The following is a 21,275-nucleotide window of genomic DNA, read 5'->3' on the forward strand; positions in this document are numbered from 1 at the left end:
CAAAATGTGAAGGTTGGAGAAATAGCTTTGAATTCAAACTGAAATTAAATAGTTTCCTTTGTTGAAACTCACAGAGGAAAACAAGTTACCTAAAAAACTTATTAAGACTTTTACTAGAATTCATGAGATAATTCTAAGATAATAAAAAAGTCATGTAAAGAAAACCTAAAGAATTCAAAGAGAAAATGAGAGGAAAACAACATCATTGCAGATCTTAAAATCACATTCTGTAAAAATCAGAAATGACCATGCAGAAAACACAGAGCAGTCACAGAGGGCAAAGTAAGTGATGTTTATGGTGACCTGAATTGTTAAGAGGAAGTTCAAATATATTCTGAGTTACTGATTAAGAAATCAAAAAATGTTTTATAAATACTCTTTCCAAAAGATGATTAAATTGTTTAGAAATCAACCCATCACTAAGATCAGCCTAGATTCAAGGGGAGGAAACATAGACCCACCCCTTGGTGAGAGGAATATCAAATGATTTTCAGATGTTTTAAAGCCACCATTCCCTCAGTCCTAAAAATGCTCAGTCCTTTCCAGCTACCTGTTTCTAATGCCCTCAGTATATTAAAAGTACATGAGATGTATATGAAATAAAGATGTTCTAGGCAAATGTATAACTCTTAATAGCAGTTTGGAGATTAAGCCCAAGTTTCTGTCTGGTCTCTTTCACTAGTCAACTGAGTCCCAAGTTCTCCTTGTGCCCCTTCAGTGCCAGTGCAGATTCCTACAACACCCTTTGTCCTAGATCCCCACCCTACATTGGCTATATCAAGAGTATCAGTCTATCAGCAAGAAGAAGAAAAGTCTCTCTCCAGAAGGTTTAGAGCATAAGACACCCTCAATTCCATTTGGTCTTCTTCCCCTTGAACGTCACCAGGGGCAGGATGCACTCTCATCCCCACCTAGGGTGGCAGAGGGAAATCTAAACAATCTACAATTCTCGTGCTTTTTCCTAACTGTTATCTCTCTTAGTTTATTTGTGTTGCTTTAACAAAATGCCATAGGCTAGGTACTTTATAAACAATAGAAATTTATTTCTCACAGTTCTGGAGGCTGGGAAGTCCAAGATCAAGGCATCAGCAGTTTTAGTATTTGGTGAGGGCCTGGTCTCTTTGCTTCCAAGATAGCACCTTGTTACTGCATTCTCCAGAGGGGATGAACACAGTGTCCTCACATGGTAGAAAAGAAGGAAGGGCAAAAAGGGCCAAACTCAGTGTAAAACCCCTTTCATAAAGGCTTTAATCCCAGCCTTCATGACCTGATCATCTGCTAAAGGCCCCACATCTGATGCTATTGCCTTGGGGATTAAATTAAATTTCAGAGGACACATTCAAACCATAACAATATCTAACATCTAGAACATTACACAGCAGTACCTCATGAAAAGACATAGTCTTTTTCTTCATTGGGTTTATGTTTAATTAGGGGACAAGAAATAAACAACTTCAACCCCACATGGCTATTGCAAAAATGAGGTAACCCATGAGGAAATAAAGAGGAAGAAAACCTATATGTGATCAGAAGAGTCAGGGTAGACCTCAAAAAGCAGACAATGCAGAAACTAAGACCTGTGGAAATTAATCAGGCAGGTTAGAGAAAAAGGCTCTCCAGCCAAGGAAGCAGCATGGACAAAGGCTCCAAGTCAAGCACAGACAAGGCATAATCAAAAAACCTCAAGCAATTAAATAATTCACTGTATCTGGGGCATAAAGACAGAAGGAAAAGGAGCAAGAACTGAGGCAAACAAGCAGGCAGGGGCATAAATACAAAGGGCCTTGTAAGATTGACTTGAGATTTTATTGTATTCCTTGAAATATTCATTCCAATATACTGAGTGGTAATTCAGAATTTTCCTTAATCCATGGTAAAATAGGAAAAACTGGAAGCATTTTATATAACTAAATTAATTTTTTGAGAGTATATCTTCATATTTTCATGTTAATATTAGTCACTGCATTCTTGTCATTAATTCTCATGAGGCTTTGCCATTTTAAAAAAAATATTCTTACTTGATAGAATAAAAGTCCTGTGAGCCAAGAGCAACCCAAGAAATGTGTTTTGAGGTTTGCTCTGTGAAATCTAAATATTTGGACACATCAGCAAGAGGTCATGGGAAGACATTAAAGAATTTTGAGCAGCAAGTGTGATTAATGTTAAACTGGGAAAGGGTTGAAGAGGGAAAGTAAAGTTAGAGAAATGAGTAAGTTACCTCCACTGGATTCATTCAATAGATATTGAGCTGGTGTTAGGGATACAATGATGGACCAGCTAGGTAATGTCTCTGCCTCATGGAGTTATCACTCAAGTCATGGAGACACAAAATGAACAAAGAAGGAGAGACAAACAGGTTGGGAGTCATGTAGAGGGCAGAATGTGGGAGAGAAAGATAGTGAAAGAAAGAACATCTGTAGATTAGCATAAGTTCTGTGAGGGAAATAAAAGTCTAATGATATAAGAGGTCACTGGGAAATGCCTCTTTGGATAGCATGGTCCAAAGGCCTCTCTAAGGAGAGAGCGTTTGAATAGAGAACTATCAGATGAGAATGAGCCAGCACACAAAGACTAGAGGGAAGATCACTCCAGGCACAGGGTACAGCATTTATAAGGGCCCAGAGGTGAGAAAAGTTCTCAATGATCAGTTTTAATAGTTTGGAGAAGAGAGGATGAGGCAGTTTGAGCACTCCAAACTGCTTAAAGGTGAAAGGAGGAAAGGAACATGAAAAGGATGCAGGGAGGCTTTAATGTTACAGAAGACTGGTGTTGTTAATTTTATTAAATACCACCCAAGGTATTGGGGTTGACAAAATATTCTCCTAGTTCTTCAGGAGATCATTGTCCAGTGCAAACCACTACATAGAAATCAACGCCAGAGGGATAACCCACAGGAGGTTGGGGATTTATTTCCATCTATAGGCTAGAGATAAGGTCAGCTCCCATTTGACATCAATGGAAAGGAAAACCTCTGGATTGCACACCCAGGCTACCAACAGCAGAGAGTTATTTCTGGAGAAATAAGTCTACATTGATTTAAAGGAACAGATGTAAAGCAAGAACAGGATTTACCTCAGCAGATTCTATCCTCCCCCATAGGACCCACTCTCCCCATCACTTCTGTTTTCTTGATGATTCTTCAGGCTTGGCCTGCATCTGTAGTTACCTTCAGCAGCTATAGTTACCTTCAGCATCTATACTTACCTTCAGCATCTATAGTTACCTTGAGCTAAATAATTTCATATGTGTTATTTGGTTATATGTTATCTTGTTTATTCCTTGCAATAAATTTAGAAGACATCACTAGCCCCATTGTCTTTGTGTACTCCTTCTGATGGGCAGTATTTTTCTGATGTGTGCAATTTGTCCCAGGAAGGGAAAACTTCTTCCTAGGTCACAGGGTTCATCTGTGTGGAGCAATGGGCCTTGGCTCCTGCGGAGACAAAGTAAACTGCTATAACAGGGGTGGGCCAGGCCACAGGACACTTCAGGGCAGGCACCAGGATAAAAATGTCTTCTTCACAGGGTTGAGGTGAGGCAGTATGCTGAGTTTTTAAACCACATTTACATATAGATATTTTTAAATTGTTAAATGAAATCTTACTATATATTCTTAGGCAAGCAGCCTTTTTATGTCTATATTAATCGACATCACAATTTATAATAGCTAGAAAATACCCCAATATATGGATATAACAAGAAAAATGCCTAACTTAATCCCCTACTGTTGAGCATTTGTTTCTAATTTTTTACTGTTGTGCACAATGCTTCCATGAGCATGGTTTATATTAGGTACTCCTGATTAGACCCTAGTCTAATTTGGCCAAACCTAAAGAATCATCAAGAAAACAGAAGTGGGGCCAGGCACAGTGGCTCACACCTGTAATCTCAGCACTTTGGGAGGCTGAGGCGGGCAGATCACTTGAGGTCAGGAGTTCCAGACTAGCCTGGGCAACATGGAGAAACCCCATCTCTACAAAAAATAAAAAAATTAGCCAGGCATGGTGACGCATGCCTGTAATCCTAGCTATTCGGGAGGCTGAGGCTGGAGAATCACTTGAACCCAGGAGGCAGAGGTTGCAGTGAGCCGAGATCACACCATTTCACTTCAGCCTGGGTGACAGAGAGACCCTGTGAAAGAAGGGCTGGGAAAGGAAGGGAAGGCAAGAGAAGGGAAGGGAAGGAAGGGGAAAAGAGGGGAAGGGAGGGGAAGGGAGGGGAGGGGAGGGAGAAGGAGGGGGAGGGAGGGGAGGAAGGGGGAGGGAGGGGAGGGGGAAGGAGGGGGAGGGAGGGGAGGGAGGGGGAGGGGAGGAGAGGGGAGGAGAGGGGAGGAGAGGGGAGGGGAGGGGAGGGGGAGGGGAGGGGAGGGGGAGGGGGAGGGGAGGGGGAGGGGAGGACAGGGGAGGAGAGGGGAGGGGAGGGGAGGGGGAGGGAGGGTGATGGAGGGAGGGGGAAGAGAGGAGAGGAGGAGGGGGGAGGGGAGGGGGAGGGGAGGGGAGGGGGAGGGGAGGGGGAGGGGAAGAGGGAGGGGGAGGGGAGGGGAAGAGGGAGGGGAGGGAGAGGGGAGGGAGAGGGGAGGGGAGGGGGGGAGGGGGAGGGGAGGGGAAGAGAAGGGAAGGGAAGGGAAGGGAAGGGAAGGGAAGGGAAGGGAAGGGAAGGGAAGGGAAGGGAAGGGAAGGGAAGAGAGAGAGATGGGGAGAGTGGGTCCTATGGGGGAGGATAGGATCCACTGAGGAAAATCCTATTCTTGCTTTACATCTGTTCCTTTAAATCAATATGGACTCACTTCTCCAGAAACAACTATCTGCTGTTGGTAGCCTGGGAGCACAGTCCATAGGCCTGCCTTTCGGTTGATGTCAATGGGAGCTGACCTTTTCTCTAGCCTACAGATGGAAGTAAATTCCCAACCAAGGGGCTTCTGTGGGTTAATCCTCTGGGGTTTCCAACAGAATTGCCCTTAAAGTGAATCACCGGTGATCAAAGCAGACCAAAGTAACACATTATTTCTCTATAGAAGAGAAGGTGAAGTCCTGTCATTCTGAGGCTATTCTTGGTGGAGGGAAGAAATCATAAGAAACCAACCCAAATTGAGGGACATTCTATAAAATCTCACTAGCCCTCCTCAAAACTGTAATATCATTATAAACAAGGAAAGACTGAGAAACTGCTGGAGACCAGAGGATACCAAGAAGACATGAAAAGTAAATGCAATGTGATCCCCTAGATTGGATCCCAGAACAGAAGAAAAGACATTCATGGAAAAACTGGTTAAAGCCAAATACAGTCTGGAGTCTGCTTAATAGTAATATACCAATGTTGGCTTCTTAATTATGACAAATGTTCCAATGCAATGTATTCTGTTTACATTATGGGAAAATGGATGAAAAGTATATGGGTACTGTCTGTACTCTCTTCCCAACTTTTCCATAAATCTAAAATTATCACAAATTAAAACTTTGTTCTTAAAAAAGACAACTTTTCTGTTTGTTACCTTAGGGTAAAATTAGAATAGTTGAGTCAAAGGCTGTGCCTAATTTGCTGGTTTTTGGTACATTCTGTAAAATCACTAGGATGGTAATTTAACTTAATCCATTATTTTTGTTTACTTCTGAAGTAAAAGCCCTACTGTATCTGCTTGTCATATGTAAGTCAACCATCTCCTTGGCAAATTACACAGGAATACACTCGCCAGTTAACTCCTGGCAGAACTCAGAGAGAATATTGATGAGAACTGCCAGAGAAACAGTACTCTGCCTACCCTTCTCAGACTAGCAGGTTCTCTACAGGCAAAAGAATTAAGAAGTGACTCGGCCGGGAGCAGTGGCTCACGCCTGTAATCCCAGCACTTTGGGAGGCCGAGACGGGCGGATCACGAGGTCAGGAGATCGAGACCATCCTGGCTAACACGGGGAAACCCCGTCTCTACTAAAAATACAAAAAATTAGCCGGGCGTGGTGGCGGGCGCCTGTAGTCGCAGCTACTCAGGAGGCTGAGGCAAGAGAATGCCGGGAACCTGGGAGGCGGAGCTTGCAGTGAGCCGAGATGGTGCCACTGCACTCCAGCCTGGGTGACAGAGCGAGACTCCGTCTCAAAAAAAAAAAAAAAAAAAAAAAAAAGAATTAAGAAGTGACTCAAAAAACTCCCAGGAATCAAGGACAGAGCCAGAGGAAGCCATTTTTACATAGTCGTTTTTCTGATTGCAACTCTGCTTTCTGCATTTTTCCAGCAGCCCTGCCTTTAAAGTGAATCACCAGTGATCAAAGGCAGACCAAAATAACGCATTGTTCCTCTAGAGAAGATAAGGTGAAATCCTATCATTCTGAGGGTATTCTTAGGGAAGGAGAAAGAGAAAGAAGAGCAAGAGAGAAACCACATTGCCTACATTTTCTAAAAGCAAGCCCTGTAATTTTCCTCTTTTGAAAATCTTTTTAAAAAACACTTGCGTATTGAAACAAGCGTAAGTAATGCTGAGGCATGTATTAATAACTTTATCTGTTCTGTTTCTATCACCTCTTCCTACTGCAATGTGCAATGGATGATCTACAGTGTTTCTGGTCATGCTGTTAGTATATATAGAAAGGGAGAAATTAACAGGTATGGAGCATCTGTGAGTGAGGCACTGTTCTAGGAACCTTCAAGATGGTGTCATCAAACTCTCCCAGTAATGCAGGGTAAGAGTTTGGAAGGCTTCAAAAAGTATCATTATTTTTCCCCCCACCCCACATATCCATGCCTTCTGTAGTGTGCCTTTGTGGCTCTTACCATCAAGTAGAATAGTCTATTTCTACACCCACTTGAATCTGGGCTAGCCTTGTGATGTGTTTTTAATAGAATGCAGCAGAAGTGACATTCTGCCAGTTCTGAGCCTAAACCTGTAGGAGGTCTAGCATACTTCCATGTAGCCACCATGAGAACAAGCCCAGGCCCTCTTTTTGGAGGATGAATGAGAGATGGGCTATAGATGAGCCATTGTGACTGAAGCCCAAACCTGTGAGACAGCCCAGGCAAGATTAGGAAACCAACCCCCAGTCAACCCTCGGTTGGCCATAAACACTTGAGTAAGCCATGCCCAAAACAGCTGAGCCAGAGCAGAACTATGAACTAACAAGTGTTTGTTATTTTAAGCCACTGACTTTGGGAGGTGGTTTGTTGTACAGCAATAGTTAATTGATACAAGATGATAGTCTTATTTCCCTTTAAGATAGGATAAAATCAAGTCATAGAGAGATGAAATAATTTATCCAAGGAGGCACAGCTAGTAAGTGGGGAAACTCAAGATTCAATCCAAGACTAAATAAATCTGAGGTTTCTTCTTCCACTACAACCTCTGCCAGTAGAATGGAAACAAGAAGAAAAACTAACACAACCAAATGTCATAGCTATTTAAATATGACAAAACTGAAATCACTTCCCCAGCTGTCTTCTGGATAGTATGTAATGTGTGTGCATCTGTATATGTTTGCAGAGAACAATCTATTCAATGGAGGGAATGAGGTAGGTTAGAGAGAGCTGTTTTTTAACTTCAAAAACATAGTCTAAATCAAATGCATTCATCTTGGTGTAAATCTGTAATTGGTTCATGATGACAACTGGACTGTTTTTGACAAACTAATTTTCCTCTCTCTTAAAAGCAAGGTCACTTGAGACAACCACTCAGCACTCCTTTTCTTTCTCCCTGTGAGGCTCTGTCTTGATCTTCCATCCTTTGTTTGGAGTCTGTCTTCAATCCTCTTCCCTTTGTCTCCTTTGCTTATTCTCTGACTCTCTCCGTCTATCAAAACCTGTTTAATAACAGCTTAGTTAATCCCTGATGGCCTTATTTCCCCTGACTTCTGCATTTTTGGTAACATATTTTCTGGTCTTGAATTTGTCTGTCGCTAGTTTATTACTTTCAAATTGACTTCCTTTGAATGAGCAATAAAGTGAATTAGATCATGCCATTTCTCTGCCTAATACCCTTCAATATTTTCCCATTGTTCCTAGGGTCATCTGAACTCCTTAGCCTGGCCTGCAAGGTCCTGCATGATCCAGTCCTTTCTATTTTTCCTGCTTGGTCTCATTCTATGACCCTCTCTAGTTCCCCAACATCTGTGCTCTAGCCAGACAAATTTCTTTCTTCATTTATTTTTTCTTTCCTTCTTTTTTTTTTTTAATTTGAGTCACTGTTTCCCTCTGTCACCAGGCTGGAGTACAGTAGTTCCATCATGACTCCCTGCAGCCTCGAGCTCCTGGGCTCAAGAAACCCTCCTGCCTCAGCCTCCATATGTGCTGGGACTACGGGCATGAATCCACCCTACCCAGCTCTTGCGTTTGTTTCAGATATTTCAACCTCTGTTTCCAAGCCTTCCCACATGCTGTTTCCTCTCTGAGAATGCCTTTTATGTGCATGTGCATGCACGCACACACACACACACACACACACACAACAATTTTTGGCTGATTTTTTAAGTATTTAAAGAAATTTCCCTTCTGCTGAAAGCTCCCCTTGAATCTCCTAAATGATAATATGCTTTTTATTATTATTATACTTCAAGTTTTAGGGTACAGGTGCACAACGTGTGCAGGTTTGTTACATACGCATACATGGGCCATGTTGGTGTGCTGCACCCATTAACTCGTCATTTACATTAGGTATATCTCCTAATGCTATCCCTCCTCCATCCCCACTACCCCACGACAGGCCCCAGTGTGTGATGTTCCCCTTCCTGTGTCCAAGTGTTCTCATTGTTCAATTCCCACCTATGAGTGAGAACATGCGGTGTTTGGTTTTTTGTCCTTGCGATAGTTTGCTGAGAATGATGGTTTCCAGTTTCATCCATGTCCCTACAAAGGACAGGAACTCATCCTCTTTTATGGCTGCATAGTATTCCATGGTGTATATGTGCCACATTTTCTTAATCCAGTCTATCATTGTTGGACATTTGGGTTGGTTCCAAGTCTTTGCTATTGTGAATAGTGCTGCAATAAACATACGTGTGCATGTGTCTTTATAGCAGCATGATTTATAATCCTTTGGGTATATACCCAGTAATGGGATGGCTGGGTCAAATGGTATTCCTAGTTCTAGATCCCTGAGGAATTGCCACACTGACTTCCACAATGGTTGAACTAGTTTACAGTCCCACCAACAGTGTAAAAGTGTTCCTATTTCTCCACATCCTCTCCAGCACCTGTTGTTTCCTGACTTTTTAATGATCACCTTTCTAACTGGTGTGAGATGGTATCTCACTGTGGTTTTGATTTGCATTTCTCTGATGGCCAGTGATGATGAGCATTTTTTCATGTGTCTGTTGGCTGCATAAATATCTTCTTTTGAGAAGTATCTGTTCATATCCTTCACCCACTTGTTGATGGGGTTGTTTTTTTCTTGTAAATTTGTTTGGGTTCTTTGTAGATTCTGGATATTAGCCCTTTGTCAGATGGGTAGATTGCAAAAATTTTCTCCCATTCTGTAGGTTGCCTGTTCACTCTCATGGTAGCTTCTTTTGCTGTGCAGAAGCTCTTTAGTTTATTTAGATCCCATTTGTCAATTTTGGCTTTTGTTGCCATTGCTTTTGGTGTTTTAGACATGAAGTCCTTGCCCATGCCTATGTCCTGAATGGTATTGCCTAGGTTTTCTTCTAGGGTTTTTACGGTTTTAGGTCTGACATTTAAGTCTTTAATCCATCTTGAATTAATTTTTGTATAAGATGTAAGGAAGGGATCCAGTTTCAGCTTTCTACATATGGCTAGCCAGTTTTCCCAGCACCATTTATTAAATAGGGAATCCTTTCCCCATTTCTTCTTTTTGTCAGGTTTGTCAAAGATCAGATAGTTGTAGATGTGTGGCATTATTTCTGAGGGCTCTGTTCCGTTCCATTCGTCTATATCTCTGTTTTGGTACCAGTACCATGCTGTTTTGGTTACTGTAGCCTTGTAGTATAGTTTGAAGTCAGGTAGCATGATGCCTCCAGCTTTGTTCTTTTGGCTTAGGATTGACTTGGCAATGCGGGCTCTTTTTTGGTTCCATAAGAACCTTAAAGTAGTTTTTTCCAATTCTGTGAAGAAAGTCATTGGTAGCTTGATGGGGATGGCATTGAATCCATAAATTACCTCGGGCAGTATGGCCATTTTCACGATATTGATTCTTCCTATCCATGAGCATGGAATGTTCTTCCATTTGTTTGTGTCCTGTTTTATTTCGTTGAGCAATGGATTGTAGTTCTCCTTGAAGAGGTCCTTCACATCCCTTGTAAGTTGGATTCCTAGGTATTTTATTCTCTTTGAAGCAGTTGTATGGGAGTTCACTCATGATTTGGCTCTCTGTTTGTCTGTTATTGGTGTATAAGAATGCTTGTGATTTTTGCACATTGATTTTGTATCCTGAGACTTTGCTGAAGTTGCTTATCAGCTTAAGGAGATTTTGGGCTGAGACGATGGGGTTTTCTAGATATACAATCAGTCATCTGCAAACAGGGACAATTTGACTTCCTCTTTTCCTAATTGAATACCCTTTATTTCCTTCTCCTGCCTGATTGCCCTGGCCAGAACTTCCAACACTATGTTGAATAGGAGTGGTGAGACAGGGCATCCCTGTCTTGTGCCAGTTTTCAAAGGGAATGCTTCCAGTTTTTGCCCATTCAGTATGATGTTGGCTGTGGGTTTGTCATAAATAGCTCTTATTATTTCGAGATATGTCCCATCAATACCTAATTTATTGAGAGTTTTTAGCCTGAAGGGCTGTTGAATTTTGTCAAAGGCCTTTTCTGCATCTATTGAGATAATCATGTGGTTTTTGTCATTGGTTCTGTTTATATGCTGGATTACATTGATTGATTTGGGTATGTTGAACCAGCCTTGCATCCCAGGGATGAAGCCCACTTGATCATGGTGGATAAGCTTTTTGATGTGTTGCTGGATTCGGTTTGCCAGTATTTTATTGAGGATTTTTGCAACGATGTTCATCAGGGATATTGGTCTAAAATTCTCTTTTTTTGTTGTGTCTCTGCCTGGCTTTGGTATTAGGATTATGCTGGCCTCATAAAATGAGTTAGGGAGGATTCCCTCTTTTTCTATTGATTAGAATAGTTTCAGAAGGAATGGTACCAGATCCTCCGTGTACCTCTGGTAGAATTCAGCTGTGAATCCATCTGGTCCTGGACTTTTTCTGGTTGGTAAGCTATTAATTATTGCCTCAATTTCAGAGCCTGTTATTGGTCTATTCAGAGATTCAACTTCTTCCTGGTTTAGTCTTGGGAGGGTGTATGTATCGAGGAATTTATCCATTTCTTCTAGATTTTCTAGTTTAGTTGCATAGAGGTGTTTATAGTATTCTCTGATGGTAGTTTGTATTTCTGTGGGATTGGTGGTGATATCCCCTTTATCATTTTTTATTGCGTCTATTTGATTCTTCTCTTTTCTTCTTTATTAGTCTTGCTAGCGGTCTATCAATTTTGTTGATCTTTTCAAAAAACCAGCTCCTGGATTCATTGATTTTTTGAAGGGTTTTTTGTGACTCTATCTCCCTCAGTTCTGCTCTGATCTTAGGTATTTCTTGCCTTCTGCTAGCTTTTGAATGTGTTTGCTTTTGGTTTTCTAGTTCTTTTAATTGTGAAGTTAGGGTGTCAATTTTAGATCTTTCCTGCTTTCTCTTGTGGGCATTTAGTGCTATAAATTTCCCTCTACACACTGCTTTAAATGTGTCCCAGAGATTCTGGTATGTTGTGTCTTTGTTCTTGTTGGTTTCAAAGAACATCTTTATTTCTCCCTTCATTTCCTTATGCACCCAGTAGTCATTCAGGAGCAGGTTGTTCAGTTTCCATGTAGTTGAGTGGTTTGGAGTGAGTTTCTGAATCCTGAATTCTAGTTTGATTGCACTGTGGTCTGAGAGACAGTTTGTTATAATTTCTGTTCTTTTACATTTGCTGAGGAGTGCTTTACTTCCAACTATGTGGTCAATTTTGGAATAAGTGTGGTGTGGTGCTGAGAAGAATATATATTCTGTTGATTTGGGGTGGAGAGTTCTGTAGATGTCTATTAGGTCCGCTTGGTGCAGAGCTGAGTTCAATTCCTGGATATCCTTGTTAACTTTCTGTCTCATTGATCTGTCTAATATTGACAGTGGAGTGTTAAAGTCTCCCATTATTATTGTGTGGGAGTCTAAGTCTCTTTGTAGGTCTCTAAGGACTTGCTTTATGAATCTGGGTGCTCCTGTATTGGGTGCATATATATTTAGGATAGTTAGCTCTTCTCGTTGAATTGATCCCTTTACCATTATGTAATGCCCTTCTTTGTCTTTTTTTATCTTTGTCTGTTTAAAGTCTGTTTTATCAGAGGCTAGCACTGCAAACCCTGACATTTTTTGTTTTCCATTTGCTTGGTAGATCTTCCTCCATCCCTTTATTTTGAGCCTATGTGTGTCTCTGCACGTGAGATGGGTTTCCTGAGTACAGCACACTGATGGGTCTTGACTCTTTATCCAATTTGCCACTGGGTCTTTTAATTGGAGCATTTAGCCCATTTACATTTAAGGTTAATATTGTTATGTGTGAATTTGATCCTGTCATTATGATGCTAGCTGGTTATTTTGCTCGTTAGTTGATGCAGTTTCTTCCTAGCCTCGATGGTCTTTACAATTTGGCATGTTTTTGCAGTGGCTGGTACTGGTTGTTCCTTTCCGTGTTTAGTGCTTCCTTCAGGAGCTGTTGTAGGGCAGGCCTGGTGATGACAAAATCTCTCAGCATTTGCTTGTCTATAAAGTATTTTATTTCTCCTTCACTTATGAAGCTTAGTTTGGCTGGATATGAAATTCTGGGTTGAAAATTCTTTTCTTTAAGAATGTTGAATATTGGCCCCTACTCTCTTCTGGCTTGTAGAGTTTCTGCTGAGAGATCAGCTGTTAGTCTGATGGACTTCCCTTTGTGGGTAACCCGACCTTTCTCTCTGCCTGCCCTTAACATTTTTTCCTTCATTTCAACTTTGGTGAATCTGACAATTATGTGTCTTGGAGTTGCTCTTCTCGAGGAGTATCTTTGTGGCATTCTCTGTATTTCCTGAATCTGAATGTTGGCCTGCCTTGCTAGGTTGGGGAAGTTTTCCTGCAGCATGTTTTCCAACTTGGTTCCATTCTCCCCATCACTTTCAGGTACACCAATCAGACATAGATTTGGTCTTTTCACATAGTCCCATATTTCTTGGAGTCTTTGTTCATTTCTTTTTGTTCTTTTTTCTCTAAACTTCTCTTCTCGCTTCGTTTCATTCATTTGCTCTTCCATCACTGATACCCTTTCTTCCAGTTGATTGAATTGGCTACTGAAGCTTATGCATTCGTCACGTAGTTCTTGTGCCATGGTTTTCAGCTCCAGCAGGTCCTTTAAGGACTTCTCTGCATTGGTTATTCTAGTTAGTCATTTGTCTAATCTTTTTTCAAGGTTTTTAAATTCTTTGCCATGGGTTCGAACTTCCTCCTTTAGCTTGGAAAAGTTTGATTGTCTGAAGCCTTCTTCCCTCAACTCATCGAAGTCATTCTCTGTCCAGCTTTGTTCCATTGCTGGTGAGGAGCTGCGTTCCTTTGAAGGAGGAAAGGCGCTCTGATTTTTAGAATTTTCATTTTTTCTGCTCTGTTTTTTCCCCATCTTTGTGGTTTTATCTACCTTTGGTCTTTGATGATGGTGACGTACAAATGGGGTTTTGGTGTGGATGTCCTTTCTGTTTGTTAGTTTTCCTTCTAACAGTCAGGACCTTCAACTGCAGGTCTGTTGGAGTTTGCCGGAGGTCCATTCCAGACCCTGTTTTCCTGGGTGTCAGCAGCGGAGGCTGCAGAACAGCGAATATTGGTGAACAGCAAATGTTGCTGCCTGACCGTTCCTCTGGAAGTTTTGTCTCAGAGGGGTACCCGGCCATGTAAGGTGTCAGTTTGCCCCTACTGGGGGGTGCCTCCCAGTTAGGCTACTCGGGGGTCAGGGACCCACTTAATAATATGCTCTTGTTATATGCCTACCAGTAGTCTATACTTATGCTACTATAGCATTTACCAACTTGTATTGTATTTGCTGGCTTCATTGTCTGTATTCCTTAACTTACTACCTATTTCATCTGCCATTCTATACCCAAGGCTAGAATGGAGCTTTGTACACAGTAGACTCTCAATAAATATTTGTTGAATTAATAAATAATATGTTGTTATTCTTCTTGCATGCTTTAACCCCAAAACGAATTTTCATAATTCTTAGTACTAGTATACAAGAAAGCAAGTTGCAATATTTTTGGTTATAAGGAACAATGAATGCAGATTAGCTTAAACAATCAAGGATTGGTTGGCTTATGTAGCTAGAAGAATCCAGAGGCAAGATAATTATCAAAGATGGTTTTATCCAGTAACTCTGGTTCTGTTTTCTCTGGCATACTGTGATATAGCTGCAACTGCTCAGGCTACACATCCACAGGTCCAAGGGGTGAGAGAAAACACTCCCATCCAAAAACCCTAAGCAAAAGTTCCAAGGTTTGTTCTGATTAGATCACTTAGGCCACATGGCCAGTAAAGAGCCAGTACAGGGACCAGGGTAATATAATATGCTGATGGATTAAGCTTCCCACTCCCCAAATAATTGGGTTGTGCAGGGAAGTATGGCTTATTGAATACAATTTGGAATATCATTAAAAAGAGAGAGATGGGTGCTGGCTACAGCTAATAATGAGTCTGCAGTTGTCACTACATATTTTTCCATGACTACATTCATAGTGATTTACAGGGCATAGTTGTATATCCATATATGCTGAGATGGTATGGGACATACCATCTTATTGGGCAAGATACTACCTCTGCCCAATAAGAATGTAAGTTCCAGATGGCATAACTCTTCTTCTACCCATTGTTTCAGATGCAAACAGAAGTTTATTTGGGATTCTGGACGAGTGGAGAGGAGGAATTACTTGTATGGCTTTGCCCATTTGAGGATTCAACATCTTGGTAACACTCAGTTTTTATGTATATTTTTTAAATGCTGGAATTTTATGAAAATAACAGAAGACTTATTTGAGTATAACTGAACCCCCATTAGAAGATGAGATCTCTATATGTTTTACTATATCACTAACTGCAGTATAAAGAATATATACTCATAGTATCATGTTTGAGTTCCATTGCCTCTGCTATGATTTGACTGTCCTCTCCAAAACCCATGTTGAAATTTAATTACCAATGTAACAGTATTGGGAGATGGGGCCTTTAAGAGGTGATTAGGTCATGAGGGTGGAGCCTTCATAAAGGTGTTAATTTTTATGGAAGTGGATTAGTTATCCCAGGACTGAGTTTCTTTTATCAGGAACCCTCTCCTGGGATAACTAACCCACTTTGACCCCATTTCTCTCTGTCTCACATACTTCTTTGCCTTTCCACCATGTTATAATGCAGTAAAAAAGCCCTCACCAAATGCAGCCTCTGGATCTTGGACTTTCCAGCCTCCAGAACTGTCAGCCAAAGAAATTGCTGTTCTTTAAAAATAACTCAGTTTGTGGTCTTCTGTAATAGCAGAGGAAAATTGTCTAAGACAGCCTCCTTCCCAGAAACTGCAAAAATCCTAAGCAAAAGTTCCAGGCATGGAAGTAGGCATAACCAAGTGAATTTCCTTCAGTGTGGTCTGGCCTGGATATGCTATCTTCTTACATTATATGGGTTCTAATGAGCTTCTTCTCAGCATCATTCTGTGATGTAACAGTCCTCATAGCATGGCTGCCTTACCATGACTGGCAGAAAATTTTTATTCTCTTGATTAGTAACCACTCGACGTTACATTTCTTAATGCAGAGGCTTTATTGACTATTTTTTAGAGCAGTTATTCAAACATGCTCTGCTAAATCCAAATGCTGTTGCTCATTGCCTTGGGAATGGCTTCTCTCTGTTTGACCTAGTTTTCCATTCCTATATTTCTCTAACTGGAAGTCGCTTTATTTCATCTATTCTGCATCAATGAAGTAACATTTAACATTCTGCTCTTTCAGGATAGAAAGGGTAGCTCTCAGATTTGTCCCGAATTTAAAAAGTTATCTGCCTTAGGCAGAAACATGACTCTTTCTAAACTGACCACAGAAACATCCTCTCTGCCTTTATTATCTCAGAGATTTTACTATTCAACCCCAGACTACCAATTTTTTTTTATTATTATACTTTAAGTTCTAGGGTACATGTGCACAACATGCAGGTTTGTTACATATGTATACATGGGCCATGTTGGTGTGCTGCACCCATTAACTCGTCATTTACATTAGGTATATCTCCTAATGCTATCCCTCCCCCCTCCCCTCACCCAACGACAGGCCCTGGTGTGTGACGTTCTCCTTCCTGTGTCCAAGTGTTCTCATTGTTCAAGTCCCACCTATGAGTGAGAACATGTGGTGTTTGGTGTTTTGTCCCTGCAATAGTTTGCTGAGAATGATGGTTTCCAGCTTCATCCATGTCCCTACAAAGGACAGGAACTCATCCTCTTTTATGGCTGCATAGTATTCCATGGTGTATATGTGCCACATTTTCTTAATCCAGTCTATCATTGATGGACATTTGGGTTGGTTCCAAGTCTTTGATATTGTGAATAGTGCCACAATAAACATACGTGTGCATGTGTCTTTATAGCAGCATGATTTATAATCCTTTGGGTATATACCCAGTAATGGGATGGCTGGGTCAAATGGTATTTCTAGTTCTAGATCCTTGAGGAATCACCACACTGTCTTCCACAATGGTTGAACCAGCTTACAGTCCCACCAACAGTGTAAAAGTTTTCCTATTTCTCCACATCCTCTCCAGCACCTGGAGTGACTTCATTTCCATCTTAGAAAACAGCACCTGTTGTTTCCTACCAATATTAGCAAGGTTTACAATTAAAGTCACCACAAGTAGGATAAAAAAAGATATTGGTCAGGTCATTTAAGAGTGTGGTTCAGATTACAGGTTTGTAGGAAGAGATTCAATACATAATACCTTTGCTTCTTACAGATATCAAATCAACTAGACATCAAACCCCATTTGTATTTGCTAAGTACTCTCTCATCCATAAAAAACATGGAACACTAGTGCACAGACACTACAATTCACAGCCTCTAATTAAAATTGCCACAAGTAGCAAGTTTATTTATTTGAGGTTCATTTATTCTTCCTGAATGCCTCCTTCGGGGAATCATAGAAGCACTGAATCAAAAATAAATGTTGAACATTGTTCCTTCCCTCAACAAATAGACACTGAGCACCTGTTATGTGTCAAGTACTCTGTTAGTCACTGAAGATATAAAGCCAAAAACAGATAGACTGATATTTTCATGGGTGGCAGACATGAAACAGCTCTAATAAAATATAGTGAAATTGTATAGAGAATTTGTAAGCTGCTATGGCAGTGGAAGTCTGGGGGAGTTAACAGGGTCTAGGGAAAAGGAAAAATTTCCTGTAGAGATCATATTTAGGCTCAGACATGAAGAGTCAGTAAGAGGCAGTCAGAAAAATGGGAGTAAGGGAGAAGGAAAGGGCAAAGGAAGGATTGTGTGCATAAAAATCCAGAAGTAGAGATGGTTGGGAGAGAGATGGAAGAGAGAGGCATGAGGAAGATGGAGGTGAGTCTGGAGATGGAAAGAGAGATTGATTGTTGACTCAGTGGCATAAGTCCAGTGGGAATCATGAGAGGGAAGAGACAGGAGGGAGGCAGGTCATGGAAGAGTAGACTTCAAGGAGTCATTGGAGATTTTTAAAAGAGGACTGGCGTGACTTCATTTCCACCTTAGAAAACTCCCTCTAGCAGCTGGGTGGAGAATTGACTGATGATGAGCAAGACTGGAGGCAGGGATGGATAGCGATCTGGGTGAAAAATGATGGTGGCCTAAACCCATGTGGTGACAGTGAGGATGGATGAACTGGGTGATTTCAGATATTCACAAGGCAAAAATCCATGTGACTTGGGGATCACTTAGTGTTAATTCAAAAATACCTGGACAGTTCAAATGTATAGCATTATTTGACTATGGGTTTTACTTAACTGTAGCAAATGCTGTTGGTATCCTCCCTTCCCACCCCTCACCAAGCTTCCTCTGCCCAAGTCTGAGACCACCTGTGGACAGTTGGCATACAGAGATAACTGCCTACATTTGTGTCAGACAGCCACCACCTCTGGCCACCAGCATGGAGCAGGCCAAAATATAAGCAAGTCAATGCCACCAAGAGTGACTCTCAACCAAGGGTAAATGGAAATTGTGTATAAATATTCCAAATTCCTTGTCCTTTCATGGGACAACGCTAAGGTGTGTTCTAGATAGTCTCTCCGAGGCTCCTCATTGAGACTGAGCCCTTTGTGCACATAGTGATCACCCACTCATTAAAAAATCTCTATTGGATTTCTGACCCCTGGGTCTACTGCCCTGTCCCCAACTTCTGCTTCCTGGGATCAACTTCCAAATAAATCACTTAACAAAAATCCTTGACTTAGGGTCGACTTTAAGGGGAACCCAAATTGAGCTTTATATTGTTTTTACATTTATGAGCTGAAAGAGAATGTTTTAAAGACACATTTTAAAGCCTTTAAATTTCATACTCACTTAACTGATGAAATTTTACTCTCCCACTTCTTCAACGGTATAATTTAGTCTTCCATCATATTAGTGTCGGATGATCAGTTTCTAGTTTTAAAAGTGAAAAGGTCTTAAAGTAGGGTTTTAAAGTGTGTCTAAAAATTTTATTCTTTAAAGCCTCATTGTTCTGATGTTCTCTGCTATTATTACCAAACATAAGATCCCTAGAAAGCTGCCTGATTTCCTGATAAAAGTAATATAAATATTATCAAGTGGTCATTTGCAGGAAGTTGATATTTAAAGCAATACATTTTATTAAAACTGAAATTATCCCTCACCTCAATTACAACTAACCAGAAACTTCATATATTAGAATTTCCTCTCATCTTTCAATTTCACTCCCATTGATGTTCATACCTAACCATGGGAAGAAAGGGACACAGTTTAGAATGAATACTAGAGAGACAGATGAGGTGAAAGAAGGGAAAAAGGAAACAAGGCCAGAGAAGTTGGTATTAGAGGAAAAACTGGAAAGTGCATGTATTAGCTTGCCAGGGATGCTGTAACAGAGTGCCGCAGGCTCGGGGGGCTTAAACAACGGAAAGATATTGCCTCAGTGTTCTGGAGGCTACAAGTCTGAAATCAGGGTGTCAGCAGGGTTGGTTCCCACTTGAGGACTGTGAGGGAAGAATCTGTTTCAGAACTCTTTCCCTGGTTTGTAGATGGCCATCTTCTCCCTGTGTCTTCACATCATCTTCACTCTGCATGCATGTGTCTGTGGCCAACTTTCCTCTTCTTAGAAGAAAGAACAGCAATCTTATTGGATTACAGCCCAGCATAAATACCTCATTTTAACTCAATTACCTATAACTAAATATAGTCACATTCTCACTAGGGGTTAGCACTTCAACATATGAGTTGTGGGAGGACACAATTGAGCCCACAACTTAAGAAGGACGAAATATTTCTAAGGGTGTGTTCTGAGCCCAGTAGGGTTTCCTTTAAAGCTTGGCACTTTTAACAATCTCAATGCTGATAATGTTTCTTCAGAGTGAATTAAGAACAAAATCCTCATTGCAAATGTTATTATCTACAGAGTAATATAATTATGGAAGCAATGAAACATATAATTAGGTCAGGTTTTTTTGGCTTTGCAATCTTTTCTGGCAAAGTTTTCTTTTTTTTTTTTTTTTAAATTAAATTTTAGGTTCAGGGTACATGTGAACCCTGTTTGGGTTTGTTACATAGGTGAACTCATGTCACAAGGGTTTGTTGTACAGATAATTTCATCACGTAGGTATGAAGCCCAGTACCCAATAGTTATCTTTCTGCTCCTCTCCCTCCTCCCACCCTCCACCCTCAAGTAGACCCCAGTGTCTGCTGTTTCCTTCTTTGCGTTCATGAGTTCTCATCATTTAGCTCCCGCTTATAAGTGAGAACATGAGATATTTTGTTTTCTGTTCTTGTGTGTTATTTTGCTAAGTGTAATAACCTCAGTCTCCATTAACGTTCCCACAAAAGACATTTCATTCTTTTTATGGCTGCATAGTATTCCATGGTGTATATGTATCACATTTTCTTTATCTGTCATTGATGGGCATTTAGGTTGATTCCATGTCTTTGCTATTGTGAATAGTGCTGGAATGAACATTTGCATGCATGTGTCTTTATGATAGAATGATTTATATTCTTCTGGGCATATGCCCAGTAATGGGATTGCTGGGTCAAACAGTCGTTCTGCCTTTAGCTCTTTGAGGAATCACCATACTGCTTTCCACAATGGTTGAACTAATTTACACTCCCACCAACAGTATATAAGTGTTTCCTTTTTTCCACAACCTCAGCAGCATCTGTTATTTTTTGACTTTTTAATAGCAGCCATTCTGACTGGTGTGAGATGGTATCTCATTGTGGTTTTGATTTGCATTTCTCTAATAATTAGCCATATTCAGCTTTTTTATATACACTTGTTGGCCATATGTATGTCTTCTTTTGACCAGTGTCTGTTCATGTCCTCTGCCCACTTTTTAATGGGGTTGTTTGTTTCTTCTTGTAAATTTGAGTTGCTTATAGATGCTGGATATTAGACCTTTGTCAGATGCATAGTTTTCAAATATTTTCTCCCATTCTGTAGGTTGCCTGTTTACTCCATTGATAGCTTATTTTGCTGTACAGAAGCTTTTAAGTTAAATTAGACCCAACTTGTCAATTTTTGCTTTTTTGAAATTGCTTTTGGTGTCTTTGTCATGAAATCTTTGCTCATTCGTATGACCAAGATGGTATTGCTTAGATTGTCTTCCAGGGTTTTTATAGTTTGGTGTTTTACCTGTAAGTCTTTAATCTATCTTGAGTTGATTTTTCTATATGGTGTAAGAAAGGGGTCCTTTCTGCATACGGCTAGCCAGTTATCCCAGCACCATTTGTTCAATAGGGAAGTCTTTCCTTGTCACTTGTTTTTTGTCAGCTTTGTTGAAGATCAGATAGTGTAAGTGTGTGGCCTTATTTTTTGGCTCTTTATTCTGTTCCATTGGTCTATGTACCTGTTTTTGTACCAGTACCATGCTGTTTTGGTTACTGTAGCCCTGTAGTATAGTTTGAAGTTGGGTAACATGATGCCTCCAGCTTTTTTATTTTTGCTTAGGATTGCCTTGGGTATTCGGGCTCTTTTTTGTTCCATATGAATTTTAAAATAGTTTTTTCTGGTTCTGTAAAGAATGTCTTTGGTAGTTTGACAGGAATAGCACTGAGTC

General features: G+C 40.6%; 1 protein-coding gene across 3 annotated transcripts in view; it reads right to left on the reverse strand.

Annotated features, from left to right (window-relative positions):
- The window catches only part of CPNE4 (copine 4), a 747,750-nt gene that overhangs the window by 503,441 nt on the left and 223,034 nt on the right, over window positions 1-21,275 (reverse strand). The gene's annotated exons all lie outside the window — the stretch shown is intronic.

This window comes from Gorilla gorilla, chromosome 2, assembly GCF_029281585.2.
Source record: "Gorilla gorilla gorilla isolate KB3781 chromosome 2, NHGRI_mGorGor1-v2.1_pri, whole genome shotgun sequence".
NCBI lineage: Eukaryota > Metazoa > Chordata > Mammalia > Primates > Hominidae > Gorilla > Gorilla gorilla.